General features: G+C 42.8%; 1 long non-coding RNA gene and 1 pseudogene across 1 annotated transcript; one reads left to right on the top strand and one right to left on the bottom strand.

The window, feature by feature from the left end:
* Positions 1-2,286: 2,286 nt before the first annotated feature.
* LOC117519737 overlaps positions 2,287-21,966 on the bottom strand; it is a 41,372-nt pseudogene continuing 21,692 nt past the window's right edge.
* Positions 14,343-17,837, top strand: LOC117520512. Its single transcript, XR_004563668.1, has 3 exons — positions 14,343-14,426; positions 17,769-17,773; positions 17,828-17,837. It is a non-coding gene; the product is annotated as an uncharacterized LOC117520512 (long non-coding RNA).

The following is a 21,966-nucleotide window of genomic DNA, read 5'->3' as shown; positions in this document are numbered from 1 at the left end:
GTATCATGTGATGTTAGCTAGCTATGCTAACCGACAATAAAGTATCCATAATGATCTCGACTTCAATAAAAGACGACGAAAATAATGTCAACGAAACAAGGTTCAACAAGAGAAAACCATCTTAGCTCCAGCACCATTTACAATGAGTTAAATTTAATTTATCTGCAGACAATTAGAGACGTGTTACCTCATGAAAAATCCTCCACTGCACTGAGGATTACCCACAATTCCTTGCCTTTATTACCCTATGCAGTTACCACCTTCAGACAGTAGATGGTGTAGTTCGCCCATTTAGTAGGATTTTATCCGAACCATTTAACTATGTTACATACACAGACAAGTTCAAACATGAAGAACACATGAAAGCTTTCTCTCAGCTCTAATCCACTGTGACACACTCTCACTCCCTTTGTGCACTGTGGTTTCTTCATGATGATGTTTTTCTTGACTATTGATCGTATTGGCTTCTTTTGGAGACGCTGATTGTCCTGTGTCTCTGTGCAGATGGACAGACAGTGAACATGTGATCAAAAAACATATCAAAATCTCTGAACCCAATTTATTCACAGGAAAAGCGAAACAAAACTAAAGCAGACTGAGTACAGCATCTGTGCTTCACTACAGACACACATGACTCACTGACTCTGCCACATCTACAAAATGTCCACTAGAGGGCGACACAGATTGTCTTTCTGAGCATGTTTTTACTGGCTGGTTGTGTGTCACTCTTACACTGAACATCAACAAAACTGAAGAGTTGCTGCATCTGTGTTCAGGTTTTGATGATACAACCCCTGGCAAAAATTATGGAATCACCGGCCTCGGAGGATGTTCATTCAGTTGTTTAATTTTGTAGAAAAAAAGCAGATCACAGACATGACACAAAACTAAAGTCATTTCAAATGGCAACTTTCTGGCTTTAAGAAACACTATAAGAAATCAAGAAAAAAAGATTGTGGCAGTCAGTAACGGTTACTTTTTTAGACCAAGCAGAGGAAAAAAATATGGAATCACTCAATTCTGAGGAAAAAATTATGGAATCACCCTGTAAATTTTCATCCCCCAAACTAACACCTGCATCAAATGAGATCTGCTCGTTGACATTGACCCTATGCCATGACATTGACCCTATGTGTCTTTTTGCAAGGAATGTTTTCGCAGTTTTTGCTCTATGGCAAGATGCATTATCATCTTGAAAAATGATTTCATCATCCCCAAACATCCTTTCAATTGTCCAAAATATTAACGTAAAGTTGTGCATTTATTGATGATGTAATGACAGCCATCTCCTCAGTGCCTTTACCTGACATGCAGCCCCATATCATCAATGACTGTGGAAATTTACATGTTCTCTTCAGGCAGTCATCTTTATAAATCTCATTGGAACGGCACCAAACAAAAGTTCCAGCATCATCACCTTGCCCAATGCAGATTCGAGATTCATCACTGAATATGACTTTCATCCAGTCATCCACAGTCCACGATTGCTTTTCCTTAGCCCATTGTAACCTTGTTTTTTTCTGTTTAGTTGTTAATGATGGCTTTCATTTAGCTTTTCTGTATGTAAATCCCATTGCCTTTAGGCGGTTTCTTACAGTTCGGTCACAGACGTTGACTCCAGTTTCCTCCCATTCCTTCCTCATTTGTTTTGTTGTGCATTTTTGATTTTTGAGACATATTGCTTTAAGTTTTCTGTCTTGACGCTTTGATGTCTTCCTTGGTCTACCAGTATATTTGCCTTTAACAACCTCCCCATGTTGTTTGTATTTGGTCCAGAGTTTAGACACAGCTGACTGTGAACAACCAACATCTTTTGCAACATTGCGTGATGATTTACCCTCTTTTAAGAGTTTGATAATACTCTCCTTTGTTTCAACTGACATCTCTCATGTTGGAGCCATGATTCATGTCAGTCCACTTGGTGCAACAGCTCTCCAAGGTGTGATCACTCCTTTTTAGATGCAGACTAACGAGCAGATCTGATTTGATGCAGGTGTTAGTTTTGGGGATGAAAATTTACAGGGTGATTCCATAATTTATTCCTCAGAATTGAGTGAGTCCATATTTTTTTTCCCTCTGCTTGGTCTAAAAAAATAACCATTACTGACTGCCACAATTATTTTTCCTGATTTCTTATAGTGTTTCTTAAAGCCAGAAAGTTGCCATTTGAAATGACTTTAGTTTTGTGTCATGTCTGTCATCTGCTTTTTTTCTACACAATTAAACAACTGAATGAACATTCTCTGAGGCTGGTGATTCCATAATTTTTGCCAGGGGTTGTAATATTCATATCCTGGGCAGGAAGTGCGTCATTGTGGTCATCGGTGAGACTCGATTGCCTCTCTTGATTTTGCCACACTTGCTGAGACCAATGTACATGCCGGGATGTGCCGCCGATTCATAGGCGTTGTAGTTGTTGGCCAAAAGGTTCTCCTTGAACTTGCAGTCATCATTAAAATGACCCTAAAGGAGGGAGAAGATACAGGAAGGCACATGGTCACTGACTAAGATGACATCATTAAACGCGGTTTCCTCGCGGTGCGGCCAGCATGTGTGGTGACGTCCAGCAGAACCCGTGCTGACGAAGACACCCGGCTCTGCAGCCAAGCCAGCACCTCCTTGCCGTGTACACAGAACCAGATTCACTGTGTTTAACTCCATTTTTGTTGTTGTTTTTCTGAGGACAGAAGTGTAAAAAAGTTTAATGCTGGACATCTCCTGTGCGGTGGACGAGTACAACACCAACACTCTGGCTTTAGTTTTTATTTTATTTTTATTATTTTATTTTTGCTTCCAAAGGATCACGGAGTCTGTGCGTCCTGTCCAGCCAGGGAGGAGTCACACCATCTAATGGAACTATGTTTTGTGTGTCTGCCAGTTGTGAACACACAGTCCGGCTGTGCACGTACACTAGACGCATCCTGTCAGCACCATAATCAGGATGTCAGTGGAAGCTGAGAAATGCAGTCTGTGAGTGGTTGTTCAGTGCTTTTTCTACATAAACTGTGGGAATTTTCACAGCCTTTTTCACATAATAACAATGTAATAGTCCACATCCATCCTGAGCACTGTGTGCGCAAACACGTCATCATTTCAGCCACGTTAGTGACACTCAACATCTGTCAGAGTAAAAAAAAGTCTCTTTGGCTGCTCCCTTGTTTCTTCACTCCAGGTCGCCACAGCAGGTCTAAGGTGGGTCTGTTATGTGTCGGACGCAGCCCGGAGAACCGACCAGCGTTTGAAGGACCCAGTATAAAATAAGCAGAGCACGGTACAAAGGATAACAGAGTTTAATGAACATAACAGTGCTGTGAAAAATATAAAAGTGCGCGGTCTGGCGTGGTGGATTGCGGTGCGCTCCCAGCAGCGCTAGCGGTCCGGAGCCAGAACTGGTTCGGACCCAAGGACCCCGCCGACACCCCCCAGGTGGCCGCGACAAACCGAGTCTGTGAAAGAAGGAATCATTATGTGAGTCCACACTCAACACACAGAGAACGCTCAAAGGTGCACAAACAGCAAACACTTCCTGGCTTAATTACTAATCAGCTTCCCACCCTGCAGGCATGGAACATCCAGTTCACAAAACTCCACTGCAGTGGAAGCTGATTTAAACGACCAACATACAGCTCAATATAATAAGGTGTGAGGGACACCACATTTACTGACTGTATAAATGTTAGTCACAAAATCTAACGTACCTCAGGAAGTGTGCTGACGAGCGTGAGACCTCACCCCCTCCTCTTTCACAGACCATGCATCAAACCTGGACGTTCTCTGCATCCACTGATGATGAGATGGCTCCCGAGACGACGATCTCACCCGTCTGGTCACAAGGTCGAGTCTCTGGCAAATACACACTGTGTACTCCAGCCTTAAATGCCACCATGTTCCAATCCATGTAGATGCACCACAGCTGTGAGTCCTGACGAGCCGCAGGTGATCAGGGTGAGGTCCTGATAAACTCAGCTACACAGCCACTCAGTCCCAAATGCAAGCCACCTGGAAGGAAAAACAAAAGACAGAAACAAAAAGGCAGCCAGGCCCCCCAGCCATACAACAGTACCCCACCCTCACGGGAAGCCTCCCGGCGACCACACAAACCTGGCCCAGGAGAAACACCCCCCTCCAGGGACCATGGCTGGAAACCGTATCTGCATTCATCTTCCAACAGAATCTTCATCTACAGAACGGTAGATGTCTTCTCCTCTGGCTGCATCTTTGCCCTTGTTTCTATCAGTCAATTAGCACAGGTGTGGCCAGGAGTTCTTGAACCTGTGCGGTCAGCCTTTGTCCAACCATGTTCACAGTCTGATTAGTCATAAAACAAAAAAGACAAATACAAACAACCAAAACACCCCCCCCTCCCCAGAGACCCGTTCCATCAAACCCCGGGAAGGGGAGAAAAGAAAAACAACCCAAACTTAAGCTAACAAATAAAAACACTAACCCCCCCCCCCCCCCCCAACGACATGTAGGGACCAACACCCCCCAGAGGACATCCCGCCAGCTCCAGGAGTAATAACCACAGCCGAGGTCCCTCTGGGATCCAACGTCACCCACAGGGACTCCCAGCGCCTCCCAGAGGACCATTCCATCAACCCCAGGAGACGCCTCCCCTCATGACCAACGGACCCAGCCCCGGCCGTCTATGGCTAGATGGACCCACAGCCCTTTCCCCCCCAGAGGACACCACAGTCAAACCCTGAGGGCGGAAACTGGGGGGAAAAACAAAAGGAGAAAAAAAACATACAAACAAAACAACCCCAACCCCACCCCCTTGGCGCAGTGGAAACTGGAAGCACGTCCAGTGTCACCAACCGTGACTATACCCCAGAAGCCAACCGGGAGGAGTGGAACAGCGGTTATGGCAGACGGCACAAAACGGCGCCACTCCTCCGACTTCTAAACCAGCCACCAGCTGCGGGTACATCCCACTGCCCCAAACCTCAGCCACGCCGATGGCAGACGGCTCAAAGGCGTGCTGAAGCCGGAGGTGGAACAGGGAAACAACAAACAAAAACATCCCCCCCCCCCCCAGGTGCAGAGGTTACCCGGGAAACGCCCAGCATAACCAAACTGCACCACTCCAGCAACGCCGACACTACAGCTCACACGGCTGGAGCCAGAGGAGAAGAGAGGGAACAAGAGAAAACACCCCAAACCCCCCCCCCTCCCCTACCGGGTGCAGAGGTTACCTGGGAAACGCCCAGCATAACCAAACTGCACCACTCCAGCAACGCCGACTCTACGACTCACCCGGCTGGAGTCAGAGGAGAAGAGAGGGCATAACAGAAAACAAAAAGAAAAAAGAAAAAACAACCCAATTACCCCCCCATGACCCCCCAGGGGACCGTCCCATCAAACCCTGGGAGGTGAAACTGAAAGAAATAAAAAGAAAGACTAACAGACTAACATAAGGTTGCTTGGGTCCTTTTTTTTTTTTTTTGACAGAACTGCAGGGTCACGACCCCAGACACTAAATAGTGTACAAATAAAAACCCCACACAAAAACCAACTCAAAAAACACCCACACAAAATGAACACACACAAAACTAATAAGTGATTTATACCGTCAAGCTCAAACAAATGGAACACACCTGTTCCAACTTAAGAGCTTGACGGTAATGTGACTCAGTCACCAAAAGAGGGAGCCAAAGTGCTAAAAATGAAAAAAAACCCCTTTGGTGACAGAAAATAATTCATGCTGCTTTTCCTGTGAGCAGCACACAACCAAAAATGTGATTCAACTAAATAACACCGGAGCTGACACAACAGACGCAGTAGTTATCTTCATCCGGGGAAACGGGGCTACAACTGTCACACGGGAAGCACAGCGACCCGTGCCACAGAGCTCCGCCGTGCGCGTGCACCCATTACAGACACACTCTTGCAGCTCCCGTTTAAACCTCTTATCCGGTCGGAGCGTGACGCGAAGCCGTCGCCAGTCACACTCCACCACGACCCTCGGATAAGGCACACACAGGAACACGGCTGCATGAGCGCTCAAATCAGTATTCGGTAATGGGTTCTCCAACGCGCACCATCCGGGCGGAGAGCACCCGCAACTGATCCGGATAACTTCTGAACGTCTGCTGCCGCCTTCCCGGCGCGTTACCGTCTCTGCTACCGCTGGGTCCGTGATGTTTGGCCAGAGACTACTGTTCTGTGTCGGACGCAGCCCGGAGAACTGACCAGCGTTTGAAGGACCCAGTATAAAATAAGCAGAGCACGGTACAAAGGATAACAGAGTTTAATGAACATAACAGTGCTGTGAAAAATATAAAAGTGCGCGGTCTGGCGTGGTGGATTGCGGTGCGCTCCCAGCAGCGCTAACGGTCCGGAGCCAGAACTGGTTCGGACCCAAGGACCCCGCCGACACCCCCCAGGTGGCCGCGACAAACCGAGTCTGTGAAAGAAGGAATCATTATGTGAGTCCACACTCAACACACAGAGAACGCTCAAAGGTGCACAAACAGCAAACACTTCCTGGCTTAATTACTAATCAGCTTCCCACCCTGCAGGCATGGAACATCCAGTTCACAAAACTCCACTGCAGTGGAAGCTGATTTAAACGACCAACATACAGCTCAATATAATAAGGTGTGAGGGACACCACATTTACTGACTGTATAAATGTTAGTCACAAAATCTAACGTACCTCAGGAAGTGTGCTGACGAGTGTGGGACCTCACCCCCTCCTTTTTCACAGACCATGCATCAAACCTGGACGTTCTCTGCATCCACTGATGATGAGATGGCTCCCGAGACGACGATCTCACCCGTCTGGTCACAAGGTCGAGTCTCTGGCAAATACACACTGTGTACTCCAGTCTTAAATGCCACCATGTTCCAATCCATGTAGATGCACCACAGCTGTGAGTCCTGACGAGCCGCAGGTGATCAGGGTGAGGTCCTGATAAACTCAGCTACACAGCCACTCAGTCCCAAATGCAGGCCACCTGGAAGGAAAAACAAAAGACAGAAACAAAAAGGCAGCCAGGCCCCCCAGCCATACAACAGGGTCTGCATGTTTGCTCAACATCCATGTGGTTGGGTAAGTGTACCCTTTAAGCCTACTTTCAACTTTGATGTCAATTTACAAAAAAAAAGGAAAAATATATATTTTGCCATCCATTACTTCATCCAATCAAATGGTTTGTTACTTCTATGACATTTTTTTATTGCATACAAATCACATTTATATATAGTCTCAGGACCCCTGACTAGAAGACACCCAAAAACTTGTGTTTTGGGACCTGTCAGATTGCATTCATTTTCAGCTATTTTCAGCCACATACGAGGTCTGTCAATAAAGTATAGGTCCTTTTTTATTTTTTTTAAAACTATATGGATTTCATTCATATGTTTTTACGTCAGACATGGTTGAACCCTCGTGCGCATGCGTGAGTTTTTCCACGCCTGTCGGTGACGTCATTTGCCTGTGAGCACTCCTTGTGGGAGGAGTCGTCCAGCCCCTCGTCGGAATTCCTTTGTCTGAGAAGTTGCTGAGAGACTGGCGCTTTGTTTGATCAAAATTTTTTCTAAACCTGTGAGACACATCGAAGTGGACACGGTTCGAAAAATTAAGCTGGTTTTCGGTGAAAATTATAACGGCTGATGAGAGATTTTGAGGTGATACTGTCGCTTTAAGGACTTCCCACGGTGCGAGACGTCGCGCAGCACTCCCAGGCGCCGTCGTCAGCCTGTTTCAAGCTGAAAACCTCCACATTTCAGGCTCTATTGATCCAGGACGTCGTGAGAGAACAGAGAAGTTTCAGAAGAAGTCGGTTTCAGCATTTTATCCGGATATTCCACTGTTAAAGGAGATTTTTTTAATGAAAGACGTGCGGACGGATTGCAGCGTCGGCTCGCAGCCGCTGCGACGCTCCGCCACAGGAAAAACACCTCTGTTGGAAGCCTTAAGGACAAGTTGGAACATGTCCAGCTGTTAAACAGTTTCTCATATACTCACTCCACTGAAAGCCATCAAAAGCCGCCTGGATTTTACAAATGGTTATCAACATGGAGGTGTTTTTCCTGTGCCGCCGCACCGCGCCGGCTGCGTCCCGACGCGCGGACCCGCCCGCACGTCTTTCATTTAAAAAAATCTCCTTTAACAGTGGAATATCCGGATAAAATGCTGAAACCGACTTCTTCTGAAACTTCTCTGTTTCTCTCACAATGTCCTGGATCAATAGAGTCTGAAATGTGGAGGTTTTCAGCTTGAAACAGGCTGACGACGGCGCCTGGGAGTGCTGCACGACGTCTCGCTCCGTGGGAAGTCCTTAAAGCGACAGTATCACCTCAAAATCTCTCATCAGCCGTTAAAATTTTCACCGAAAACCAGCTTAATTTTTCGAACCGTGTCCACTTCGATGTGTCTCACAGGTTTACAAAAAGTTTGATCAAACAAAGCGCCAGTCTCTCAGCAACTTCTCAGACAAAGGAATTCCGACGAGGGGCTGGACGACTCCTCCCACAAGGAGTGCTCACAGGCGAATGACGTCACCGACAGGCGTGGAAAAACTCATGCATGCGCACGAGGGTTCAACCATGTCTGACGTAAAAACATATGAATGAAATCCATATAGTTTTTGAAAAAAATAAAAAGGACCTATACTTTATTGACAGCCCTCGTATTTGGTAAGTACATTAATATTATGTCAAATAGGAGGTAAATATAAAATGTACAAATTTTACATTATATTTAATACATAAATAGTATTTTACCAAATTACAACCCCAATTCCAGTGAGGTTGGGACGTTGTGTAAAATGTAAATAAAACAGAATACAATGATTTTCAAATCCCCTTCAACCTATATTCAATTGAATACTCCATAAAGACAAGATATTTAATGTTCAAACTGATAAACTTTATTGTTTTTATGCAAATATTTGCTCATTTTGAAATGGATGCCTGCAAGACGTTTCTAAAAAGCTGGGACAGTGGTATGTTTACCACTGTGTTATATCACCTTTCCTTCTAACAACACTCAATAAGTGTTTGGGAACTTAGAACTTAGATTTTGGTGGGCTTAATGGGTACACTTACCCTATTCACGCACAAATCCTTGCACCTTCAAAGGCCATGCAAGTGCCGCACGTCTTTCACATGTGCGCTGCATGCCATGTCAGGGGCTCTTGCGTGTTATCTTTGTGGACTGCTGGAGATTTGTGGCCATATTTTCAGCACCACTCCAGATGGCATTCAGCAGACAGTTGGCCGCCATGTGCACACATGTTGGAGGACCAATTCAGTGAGATTCCACAGGAGAAAGCTGTCACCTTATGCGTGATTTTGTGTCTCCCCCAACTCTTCACCAGTCACGCCTCAATGAGATACGAGCCTTATGAACTCATTTTCACATGCTGACTGATGTCTGCAGTGTCTTCCCTCATAAGAAAATGTCCACAGGTCTTGGGAAGATGCCTTTATTACTGACATCAGAATCACATGTGTCTCTAAGCTCATCTAGACGAAGTGGACAGATGGACCAGGAAACAGCCACTGTGCCTCATCACTGGGAAATGCAAAGTTCTACATTTGTGTGCAAGAAATAGACAGATAACATCCCCAATAAAGGACAGCAAAGGACAAGCAGGATGACTGGACAAACCATACCTGAAGACAGACCTGGGAATCCAGATTGACCCCATACTGTCTTTGAGATGATTTACTGTAGTTAAGGTTTTAGATCAGAGACTCTAAGATAATGTTGCTTGACTAGATTTTAATTAGAAACTTGCAGTAAATACAGATGAAATGGGTTATGAATAAAGGATTATTAACTGAGCGTGAGGTCTGGACAGGAAAATTTCAGACCGAGGTATTGACAGTACAGACCTTGCTCTGCTCACTCCGTGCAAAAAACACAGAGGTCTGATATTTTCTCCAAAAGATCTAGCAAGCGAGGTTAAAAACTCATTTATTATACGGCTACTATATATAAACCTATGGTATAACCTGAATATGAAAGCTGCTGGCAGTGTTGGGCTCGGAGTCTGATCCGTTCTCTTTCTTCACCTCCATGAAGAACTTACTTAACAGATGGTAGAGTTGTTAGCTGGTTAGCTTTCAATCTGTGTGTTTTTTCCGATGCTGTTTAAATATTGATGGAGTATAAAGCATTCCAAGAACATTCCGATGACATTAAACAAAATCGAGTAATGTCTTATTTTATCCAAGTGTTTGATTCCAGAGCAAGTTGCCAACAGTTACTGATTCAAAGATGTTGGACTCAGAAGTAAAGTGAAGTTAGAAGTAATATCCTTGTTAAATCTTCTGTCAAATTTCCCTTGACTAGCCGTGACCTGTTAATCAAAATATTTCATGTTTCAAGCACATTTAATTCATTTATGAAACAGGTCTTCCAAGCAATGTTTCATTCAAGCGTTCCCATAAAATTTTGATAAGAGTACATAAATTATCAAAATGTATGTTTCATCCAAATGTTCCCAGAACATGCTGGTAATGTTTACCGATATTCAATGAATAAATGTAGATAAATAAAGAAGGTGAACTCAGAAGTGATATCTTTTAGCTCTCCACAATTTCTCTTATACTCACTCAACTGGTAAGCCACTGAAAGCCGAGATAGGTATGTCCCAATTTGTCCTCTGACACTCCAAAACGGAGGTGTTCTTTGTCTCGCTCCATCAGCGGCTCCGTCATGACGTGCAAAGCCTCCACGCGGCTTTCCATGACAAAATTTCTTGTTAAAAGTGAAATCTGCCGGAAAATGGCTGATGTCCAGCTCTTGTGATAACCAGAGAAATTGCACACGACGGTCCCGGCTCCACACAGCCATCCGTTTAGAAATGATCTGGTGGTTTCAGCCTGTCGATCGCGGCTCGGAGTGCGGCGCGCCGTGCACCATTGTGGACCGTCCTTAAAGCGGTAGTAACACTCCTTAATCTCTGTGAAGCCCATAAAGTTTTCACCGAAAGCCATGTGAATTTTCTGAATGGTTTCCAGCTGCCTGTCTCTAACAGTTTCTGAAAAAATTCTGATGGAACAAAGCCCAAATCATTCCGCCATTTCCTCGCAATGAAAAAACGACGAGAGGGGTGGACCAGTGCTCACTCAAAGCCTGCCCACAGGTGAATGATGCAACCGACAGGCGTGAAAAAACTCACGCATGTGCACGAAGGTTCAAGCTTGGCTGATGTAAAAACATATGAATCAAATCCATATAGTTTTTGCCTAAAATAAAAAGGTTGGATACTTTTCTCACAGACCTCGTACATAAACAATCAAATGTATATGTGCGGTGTTTTAATTCTGATGTGTGCCATTATTACATTCAACTAGTAATAATTGTGGATTAATTGCTGTATTTTTTTGTCCGAGGTAAATGGGTGTGATATGAATCGCCCTTTTAGGGATCAATAAAGTTGTTTGAATCTTGAATCTTGTTTCATTATACATGAAACAGACATTGGCCTTCCCAACAGTGTTTCTCTTAAATCTTCCCACGACATTCTGATCACGCGAGCTATATATATTCACTGAAGGAAGATGATATAAGAAGTAATAGCCTTGGAAAATGTTTGTATAATGTATAATTTCTCTCAACTATAAACACAACCGACTAATTGAGTATGTCTAACAGTTCACAAAATAGGCCGCCTGGACAGCATGTAATTCAAACATTCCCAGAACATTCTGGTAACCAGTGATGCCGGTAACATGTTACTTAGTAACACGTTACTCTAATCTGACCACTTTTTTAGTAATGAGTAATCTAATGCGTTAATGTTTCCAAATCAGATTAAAGTTACTTCTCTAAATCACTGTGCATTACTATTCTTTTTGTATTGTGGGTCGATCGCAGAATTAAAACCGTGCTCAGAGGGGGAGTGCTGAACATCACACACCGGTGTCAGGAGCACGGCGTTCGGTTGAACTGTCCACTTTGCCCACTTTCAGTGAGCTGCAAGCTTTTCCTCCACTGTGCTCTGAGTTGAAAAACAGTTTTCTCTCAAAGCGCTCAGAGCTATGGCTGATCTGCAACGCGTTATGAACAAATACTCTTTTTCGTTCCATCCAAATGCACCTAAAGTCTCTTTCTGAGACGTACAGAAACGCTGATAAAACTATCTTACCTGTCAATCTGGTTGTGGTTCCCACATAAATAAACATTATCTATTCTTCTGATCAGGCAGCAAGTCAGGGGCAAATCCACGCGGGAAGGGGGCATGGGGGTGGGGGGACATGGCACCCCACAGCAGCCCTAGATTGAAGGTCCACTTTTGATGACATTTTTTCATACTATTACTACTTCTGATAATAATCATTTCAACAATGAAAATGTTTAGAAAGAATTTAAATGTTAGAAAGAATTTCATAGTTACCTCCGCTAAGGAGGTTATGTTTTCGGTCGTGTTTGTTTGTCTGTTTGTCAGCAGGATAACTCAAAAAGTTTTGAACGGATTTTGATGAAATTTTGTGGAGTGGTTGGAAATGACAAGAGGAACAAGTGATTAAATTTTAGTGGTGATCCGGATCACGATCCGGATGACGATGCTAACACGTTAGCATGTCTATGGCATTTTCAATGTTAAAAGTTAGCATTAAGCAGTTGCAGCTGTCATCATTTTCGGGTGCATTTGTTTTCAAATTGTAATATTTCTTAAATTTATTTTTGTTTATATATTAATAATCTAATGATTATTATATACAATTTTAGAGAAAGAGACAAAAAGAAATTGATCACTGTACCAAGGAGGGAATCTCTTTAGGGTCAGTGACCCTATGGCCTTGTTTAGAGAAGTGTTTCATAAATGTTAAAAAAAAAATTAATATATTTGCATTTTAGTTGAATAATACATTGAATTTTGTCTCTTATTTGTTTTTGTCTATAAGCACATGCAATATCAATATCAGTGCTCAGATGACAGTAGCTTCTGGGAAAGGTGCAAGTTGCAATGAACTGTGATGCCAAGCACTAAGGATACATGCTATCCAGTCACAGCAGATGAAACTTTTTTTAACTACTGAGCAAACATCACTGTTACACTTTTTTAGGTTCAATGATTCCACGGCGTGTAGATGTTATGGTGTCAGTGACCCCATGGTCTTGGCGGAGGTTTGCACTCTCTGAGTGCTTCTAGTTACATTTATAAATGATGTTGGTTAGAAATTGTAAGTTTTACTATTACAGTGCTGTCAACATTTAAATGAGGTCAAGAAAGATGTCTTTATTTTATTTTTTATGAAACAAGTATTTATGTTCACTGATGTCAAGAAAGGGCGACTAGAAAGTGAGTATTGGCAAAACAGGTTATCATTAAATGTAGCTAATAAAGCAACTAGTAATCTAACTTAGTTATTTTTAAAAATAAGGAATCAGTAAAGTAACTAAGTTTTAGTTTTAACTAACTACTTTTTCAAGGAGCAATCAGTAATTTGATTACTTTTTCAAAGTAACTGTGGCAGCACTGCTGGGAATGTTACCTAAAGTCATAGTCTAGCCACTGAAAGTAATTTGGAGTAAGAAAGATGGTCAGACTCGAACTAACCCTCTGCAGTCGAATGACGCACCCTCGCGTCACAAGTCACATGACCAAATTAAGCGTTCCTCCCACCAAATTCCCCACGCTTTCAGTTTCACTTTGAATGTTTGTTGAAAGTGTATACTTCAACCTTTAACCCCTTAACGCGCGAATTTATATAGCTGTATATAAAAAAATGTTTTGTGTGTGTGTTTGCCTTAAAGTAGATGGTAAATAATGTTGAGATTATTAATTTCACTTTTGCACAAAAACTAGATAGTAATATTGGGTATTCTGGTAATGACTTTATGTTATAATGTTATAATAATAATGATGGTATGTTGCAAATTTGCGACAACAGGCATACAGGTCAATTTGGTAAGTTGCATATTTGAGTCAGAGATTGTAGCATATATGCGACGATGGGCGTTAAGGGGTTAAACCAGTTTTTAAAGTTTGTTGGTCGACTCAGTAAAACTTGAATGTTGCCCATTCAGCTGCTCCCATTTTTTGTTCGGGGTTTTTGCTACGTTATTATGGTAATGTGTGTGGAGCGGTTTGCTGTTCCTGTGCTCCTCCAACATGCGCACAAACGGACTTCTCTCTCTCTTTCCTCTTCTCTGCCTGCAGCAGTTTCAAGGTGAAATAAACCATGACTGGCCCTTTATGATATGGTGTTAAACGCACGCTCTGAACCAAACCAAACTGATCATAAACCCACTTTTTTGTGATTCATTATGAAAATGTGTGTGGAGCGGTTCTCCGTTCGTGCACTCCAACATGCACACGAATGGACTTCTCTCTCTCTTTCCTCTTCTCTGCTTGCAGCAGTTTCAAGGTGAAATAAACCATGACTGTCCCTTTATGATTTAGTGTTAAACGCAGGCTCTGAACCAAATCAAAACTGATCATAAACCCACATATTTGATTGTGGAGGTGCTGCATTGACCGCGCATGCACGTTTTTCCTTACTCCTCTGCTGTGGCCGGGGGGGCACACATTCTCCTTTATCATTGGATCATTGGTGGAAAAACACGACATAAACCAATCAAAACCACCGATTCCACGTGGATTGTTGGTGGACCCCACGTGGGATTGTTCTTGAGTGGAAAAAAAAAAGCCACCAGAGACAAATTATGCCTCCAAGTGGCCAGCAGCAGGAATGAAAAAGTATCACGCCATTTCAAAGCCAATCAATGCTAGCTAGAGAAGTCTTGCTTTGGACATGAATTGTTTATCTGAGTGGCACAAATATAATTTGTGTGGCATGTTATTGCATGTAAATCACTGTACAAAAAAATGCCTGAAGCACTCCTGCATTTTAATGCAAATAGATGTATATAACTTTGTTTTTGCTACATTTTTACACATTTTTAAATTTACTATTTATATTTGCATTCAACATTATAAAAGTGGTTCGTTAAAGATGCTTGTGGTTTTCACAGTACAACCTTTCTTCATATTCAAATTTCATGTTTTTACATGAAATGAGGTTCCCTGTGTTAATATAGAATGCCAGAATGGAAGAAAAACTGTAAAGACACATAGGTGAGGTTGTGCTGAAAAAATGACACCAAACAAGGAAGGCAAAGTTAACAGTTTTTTAAGCTGAATTATGAAGGTAAAACCAGTTGTCAAAACTGTCCAAATATACCCCAGACTCCAGAGGGTAAATATATTTGTCAAATTTCCCTCAACTATAAATGTGACTTGTCAATATAAAAGGAAGTAACCAATATATGATATTGCCAAAATGTTATGTGAAGCTCAGAACTGAGCTCAGGTGCATCCTGTTTCCACTGATCATCCTTGAGATGTTTCTACAGCTTAACTGGAGTCCACCTGGGGTAAATTCAGCTGACTGGACATGATTTGGAAAGACACACACCTGTCTACATATAAGGTCCCACAGTTGGCAGTGCATGTCAGAGCACAAACCAAGCATGAAGTCAAAGGAATTGTCTGTAGACCTCAGAGACAGGATTGTCTTGAGGCACAAATCTGGGGAAGGGTGCGGAAACATTTCTGCTGCTTTAAAGGTCTCAATGAGCACAGTGGCCTCCATCATCTGTAAATGGAAGAGACTGAGATCCACCAGGATTCTTCCTAGAGCTGGCCGCCCGTCTGAACTGAGCAATCAGGGAGAAGGGCCTTAGTCAGGGAAGTGACCAAGAACCCGATGGTCACTCTGTCAGAGTTCCAGCATTCCTCTGTGGAGAGAGGACAACATTCCAGAAGGACAACCATCTTTGCAGCAATCCACCAATCAGGCTTGTATGGTAGTGTGGCCAGATGGAAGCCACTCCTGAGTAAAAGGCACATGGCAGCCCACCTGGAGTTTTCCAAAAGGAAGGACTCTCAGACCATGAAAAAGAAAATTCTCTGGTCTGATGAGACAAAGACTGAACTCTCTGGCGTGAATGTCAGGCGTCACGTTTGGAGGAAACCAGGCACCATCCCTAAAGTGAAGCATGGTGGTGTCAGCATCATGCTGTGGTGATGTTTCAGTGGCAGGAACTGGGAGACTAGTCAGGATTGAGGGAAAGATTAATGCAGCAATGTATAGAGACATCCTGGATGAAAACCTGCTCCAGAGTGCTCTTGACTTCAGACTGGAGCAACAGTTCATTTTTCGGCAGGACAATGACCCCAAACACACAGCCGAGATATCAAAGGAGTGGCTTCAGGACAACTCTGTGAATGTCCTTGAGTGGCCCAGCCAGAGTCCAGACCTGAATCCGATTGAACATCTCTTGAGAGATCTGAAAATGTCTGTGCACTGACACTCCCCATCCAACCTGATGGAGCTTGAGAGGTGCTGCAAAGAGGAATGGGCAAAACTGCCCAAAGATAGGTGCACCAAACTTGTGGCATCATATTCAAGAAGACTTGAGGCTGTATTGAATACTGAGCAAAGGGTGTGAATACATATGTATCTGTGATTTATTTTTTATTTTTTTAATAAAATTGCTACAAATTAAAAAAAACTTTTCATGTTGTCATTATGGGGTGTTGTGAGTAGAATTGGGGGGGGGGGGGGGATTAATTTACTCCATTTTGGAAAAAGGCTGCAACATAAGAAAATGTGGAGAAAGTGAAGTGCTGTGAATACTTTCTAGATGCACCGTATTTTGGTGTGGACATTAACAGTTATGAGCTAATGATTTTCTCAGTAATCATACATTAATTTGGCTTAATGGTTCAGGCTCCTGATAGCTGGTAAAAATGCTAATGCATTAGCGTGCAAAATTAAATCTGATGAGTTCCTGTCAGGAACTGTGGTGACGTGGCATGGCAGACAAGGTGGATACTAATGCAGACCACTGATCTCTATATATTACTTGATCGCTCATTGGCCAATATTTTTGAAGCAAACTGGCCACCATATTACCAATCCCATGTTCCACTCCTGAAAGCTCTTTTCTATTGATCTTTAATGAGGCACACGCAACTTTATTCTTTGAAATTTTGTTTAAAAATACCTTCATGTGCACCTATAAACTGTGCAAATCTCCAGTTCAAAGGCTATGGATGAACATTTCACCCATGAGTAGGATTGAAATGGGAAGTAATGAACAATAATTTGAAAAGTTCTAATCCTTATTAAAGCATATAGACAAAGATAATAATAATAATAATAATAATAATAACAATCATAATAATAATAATAAGCGGCTTATTAACTCAACATGTGTAGCCACATGTGTTTTGTGTTGGACAAACTATTTTAAGACATTTATTAGGTCTACTTATGCATAGTTTTGGAGCTTTAGGTGTTGTTGCTACGAGCTTTATTACTTATATTAGGCTGAAGCTCATAGAGCTGTGTGTAATAAATGTTGCCATTGCAGGGAAAACCAACTCTCCTGTAGCTAGTTAAGTGGTGTTTTATTCTTTTAGTGCAACTATTTTAAAAAATCCACTATTGATATGGTACCAATACATACACACACACACACACACACACATATATATATATATATATATATATATATATATATATATATATATATATATATATATATATATATATATATGAAAGCTTGCTGATGATTCCATAGAACTTGTATAAACTTTGATTAAAGGATGATGAATAAAGAATTGAGTATTTGTCCCAGTGAGATATAAGTAAGTGAGAATAATAAAGGTGTCAAAGTAATAAAAGAAAGTAAAAGTAAGAAAGAAAATAAATCAAATAGTTAATCATGGCAGGCATAGATTAGGAGGGATCAATTGTACATTATCCGAAGAACAAAAATAAGTAAATGAGAGAATCAGTTCAGTTATTATTTGAAATGGTTGAGGTTCTAATAAGCAGTCAAAGTTGGGAGTGGCAAGATGGCCGCCAGTTTGCTTCAGCAGATTGTATGGAGTGTGTGGGTCAATGAGCTATCCAGTAATATATAGAGATCAGTGATGCAGACTCATGACTCAGATGGAGGATAAGTAAAAGGTTTAATCACAAAACAGGCTTAGGTTGGTGCACAGTATGACAATCAGACAGGCGGCGGTACAGATGGTCATAAGGCTGAGGCGTGGTCAATGTTTTTGTGTTTTTTGTTTTCATTGGGGCTTTTTGTTTTCATTCACAAAAACAAACTGTCAGGATTTGAATTTTTGTGTCTTGTTTGAATCATGGCCTCCATTTGGTTATTGTGTTTTGTTAGTTTTTCTAGGTTGTTTGTTATCTTGCTGGTCTTTTTCTGCTTTGGTTTTCTCTGTCCCTTTTTCTCTCATCTTTTCCTTGGTACTTGGTAGTGGGCGTTTCACTCTGTCTGGCCACATTCTTGTTCTAGTGCTTTCCACGCAAACCTGTTCCCAATTTGTAGCTCATGATGGGTGTATTTAAGGTTCTCTGGTTTCACTTGTCACTTGCCAGATCGATGTGCCTTGTGCCTTCTTTCCAGCTCTACTCTATGTGTTTTCTCAGTCCTGTTTTGTCTCATCGTTTTTTGACCGTCTGCACCTCTGCCTTATGTTTTTTGTACTGCTGCTTGTTTGGACTGCCTTAACGTGTAGCGACCTCTGCCTGAATCTCTACCAAACCTTTTTGAACCACAGAGCTGCTTGTCTGAGTTTTGCATTTGCGTCCAGACATCTTTAGCCACCAAGCCTGAAAGATCGATCTGGCCAGCAATGGACACAGCAGACTCAGAGGCTTTTCAGCAAATGGTATGCAACCACAGTAAGCAGCTTGCTTAATACCACCATTAACAAGCTGGCCAAATGTCAGCACTTGTTTTTGACCTCTGTAAATGCACAGATGCAGCAGCTTTTGTCTACGCTTAGCCATCAGGCCGGCCCAGCAGTGTCTACCAGTGCCCCCCTTCCAGGTCAGCAGCCACGCCCACTCCCGTACCTGCCCCTGAATTTTGTAATCAGCTGTCTCAACCTAAGCGATTTTCCGCGAGAAACGGATGACGTCAGACCCTTCATAACTCAGTGCAAGTTGCACTTTGAACTGATGTCATCTATTTTCCCGTCTAAAAGAATGAAAATTGATGAGGCTCAAACAAGGCAGTCGCTGCATTTCTGACTACACTATAGACTTTCAAATTCTGGCGGCGACGAATTAGTGGAAACCAGCAGCCCTCCTCGATATTTTCTTCCAGGGGCTCACTGTGGAACTTCCTGACAATCTGGATCAGCTCATCACCCTGGCAATCCAAAGCGACTGTCGGCTGGCGGAACATCTATGCCACAAAGCATGTCATCCAGCTTGCCATTTTACCTCTCCTCCAAGCCACTCTGCAGCCCCCAGCCGTGCCACATCCCCCGCTGCCCCACACAACATGGAGGAGCAGATGTAGCTGGGCAGGACTCATCTGTCCACAGAGGAACAACAGTGATGCCGTGTGGAGGGCTTGTCCTCCTCGAGGGAAATTATTTTCACTATCTGCCCCTGAATGTGTCGCCATGAACAAGTATATTCAGGAGTCTCTGTCGGCCGGCTTGATTTGTCACTCCTCCTTGTCTGCTGGGGCAGGAAGGATATTTTTCATAGAAAAGAAAGATAAGTCGCTTCGTCCATGCATTGATTACCGAGGGCTCAACGACATCACAGTTAAAAATCATTATCCATCGCCACTCATCTCCACTGCGTTTGAGCTTCTGCAGGACACTAAAATTTTTGCCAAGCACGATTTACGCAATGCATACCATTTGGTCAGGATCAAGCAGGGAGACGAGTGGAAAACTACCTTTAACATGCCTATGAGTACCTTGTAATGCCATTTGGACTTACGAACGCACCGGCCGTTTTCCAAAATCTTGCTAATGACTTATTACGTGAGTTTCTAAATAAATGTGTGCTCGTCTATTTGGATGATTATACTGATTTTCTCCTCAGACCTTAACTCACACATCTGACATGTCCGCACTGTTATAGATGCTCTTGCAGAACGATTTGTACATAAAAGCAGAAAAATGTGAGTTTCATCAGCCCACAGTCTCCTTTTTAGGTTTTGTCTTAGCCGAGGGTGAGATCAAGATGGACCTAGCTAAAGTAATGGCCGTGCGGGAATGGGCAGTTCCTGGGAGTCGGAAGAAGGTTCAGTGTTTCCTGGGGTTTGCGAACTTCTACCGCAAAATCATTTGGAATTTTAGTACCGTCGTGGCTCCCCTTCATGAGGCAACACTGTCACTCCGGCCATTCAAGTGGACGCCGGAGTATGATAAAGCCTTTCAGGTTCTAAAACATCGCTTTACCTCTGCCCCGTATTGCTCCTCCCTGACCTGGTCCGGCAATTCGTGGTCAAAGTCGATGCTTCTGATGTGGGGGTTGGTGCCATCCTCTCGCAAATGAATCCCTCGGATAAACGGCTGCATCCTTGCGCATTTTTGTCTACCAAACTGACCGCAGCCGAACAAAATTACTGCACTGGAGGCCACAAACTGCCATTAAGGTGGCCTTGGAGGAGTGGCGCCACTGGCTGGAGGGGGCACAAATGCCGTCTTTGGTTTACACAGACCATAAAAATCTGTCTTATTTGCAATCTGCAAATTACTTAAATGCTAGGTGGGCTATCTATTTTAGCCATTTTTATTTTATTTTATCATATCGCCCTGGGTCACAGAACGGCAAACCCAATGCATTGTCTCGACAGGGCAATCTGGATGATACGTCTTCTGACTCCGGCACTATTTTGCTGGAGTCCTGCTTCATGTCCACGATAACCAGGGAAAGTAATTCCAGAGTTATGTCTGCCTTGGGTAGCGAACCGAGTCCGCCTGAGTGCCCCCAGGGTGACTTTGGATCCTGTCGACATGGGTTCAGCTTGGTTTCTTTTGCCTTCATTGTTTGAACCCTGAGACATGCAGCTTTCCTTCCTCACTCACTTTGAACCTGTCTATGTATATATTCCCTTCTTTTCTCCGGTTTCAGGTAAACTGCTTTCATTGGCCCCATGATGTTGGGATGAAAGTGTGAACCTTCACTGCATGTCTTACTCAATTTTGACTGCACAGCAAAATTAACCTTAATCAACCGTTCTTAATCAACTGTTGGAAATGTGTGCTTATAATCTGTAGCACCACCATCTAGCAGTCTGATGAAATTACAGAGGTTGGTACAGTTTATGAGTGACCCATAACACCACCACCCACTGGTAGAAAAGCACCTCATACTGTATTTGCTGTTTTTAGTTCTTAAATTAAACCTTGTTTCCAGACCCCCACTTGAAATTGACATGCCCAAAATGAATTGAGTATATCTCAGAAACTACAAGAATTATATTATCTTGCTGTCATAATACAACCTAGTCTCACGGCATGTCGTGATTCAGCAGCACGAAATATACATTAATCTATTGGTTTGTCATATTGTCAGAAAAAGTGCAAAATCTTCATCATGGGAGCATGAATCGTGGTGGTTATGGTTAGGGTTAGGGGAAGGAGTACGGTTTGGTTATGGTTAAGGTTAGGTTTGGGTGTAGGAGTAAGGTTAGTAATAGTGATTTTTAAAAAAAACCTGTCATGAAAACTTGAATCATTTCATGACGGGAGTACGAAAAAAAATGTGAGACTGGGCTATATAATAAAGGTGACACCTGTGATAGTCTTGCAGAGGTTTAAGAATCAGTATACATGTTATTGGGTCAGTGTAAATGAAGATGGCATGCAGCAAAAAATTAAAATTTAATTTCTGCCTTAAAAAGTACATATTGAGTGAATTGCACTTTGGATTGATGCAGCTGCAACCCAAAACCTTTAGCAAAGCATATTACAACTTCTGACTAGGGTTGAGCCAGATACTCAATTCAGATGAGTATCCAGTACGGATAAAGCATTTTCAATGAGTACGAGCATGATACAAGTAAAACTCGTCAATATCTGTGCTCATGCTGAAGAAAAATCCTTATTGGGCGACTAACTGTCGTCACACTCTGTGACTGGCCAGTCACACGCAGCGCCCACCCCTCACTACACAGACATGTTTCTCTGCAGCCTCTAGCACACACACAGACAGTCA

This window comes from Thalassophryne amazonica, chromosome 11 (assembly GCF_902500255.1).
Source record: "Thalassophryne amazonica chromosome 11, fThaAma1.1, whole genome shotgun sequence".
Taxonomy (NCBI): domain Eukaryota; kingdom Metazoa; phylum Chordata; class Actinopteri; order Batrachoidiformes; family Batrachoididae; genus Thalassophryne; species Thalassophryne amazonica.
This window is presented reverse-complemented; position numbering and strand designations above follow the sequence as displayed.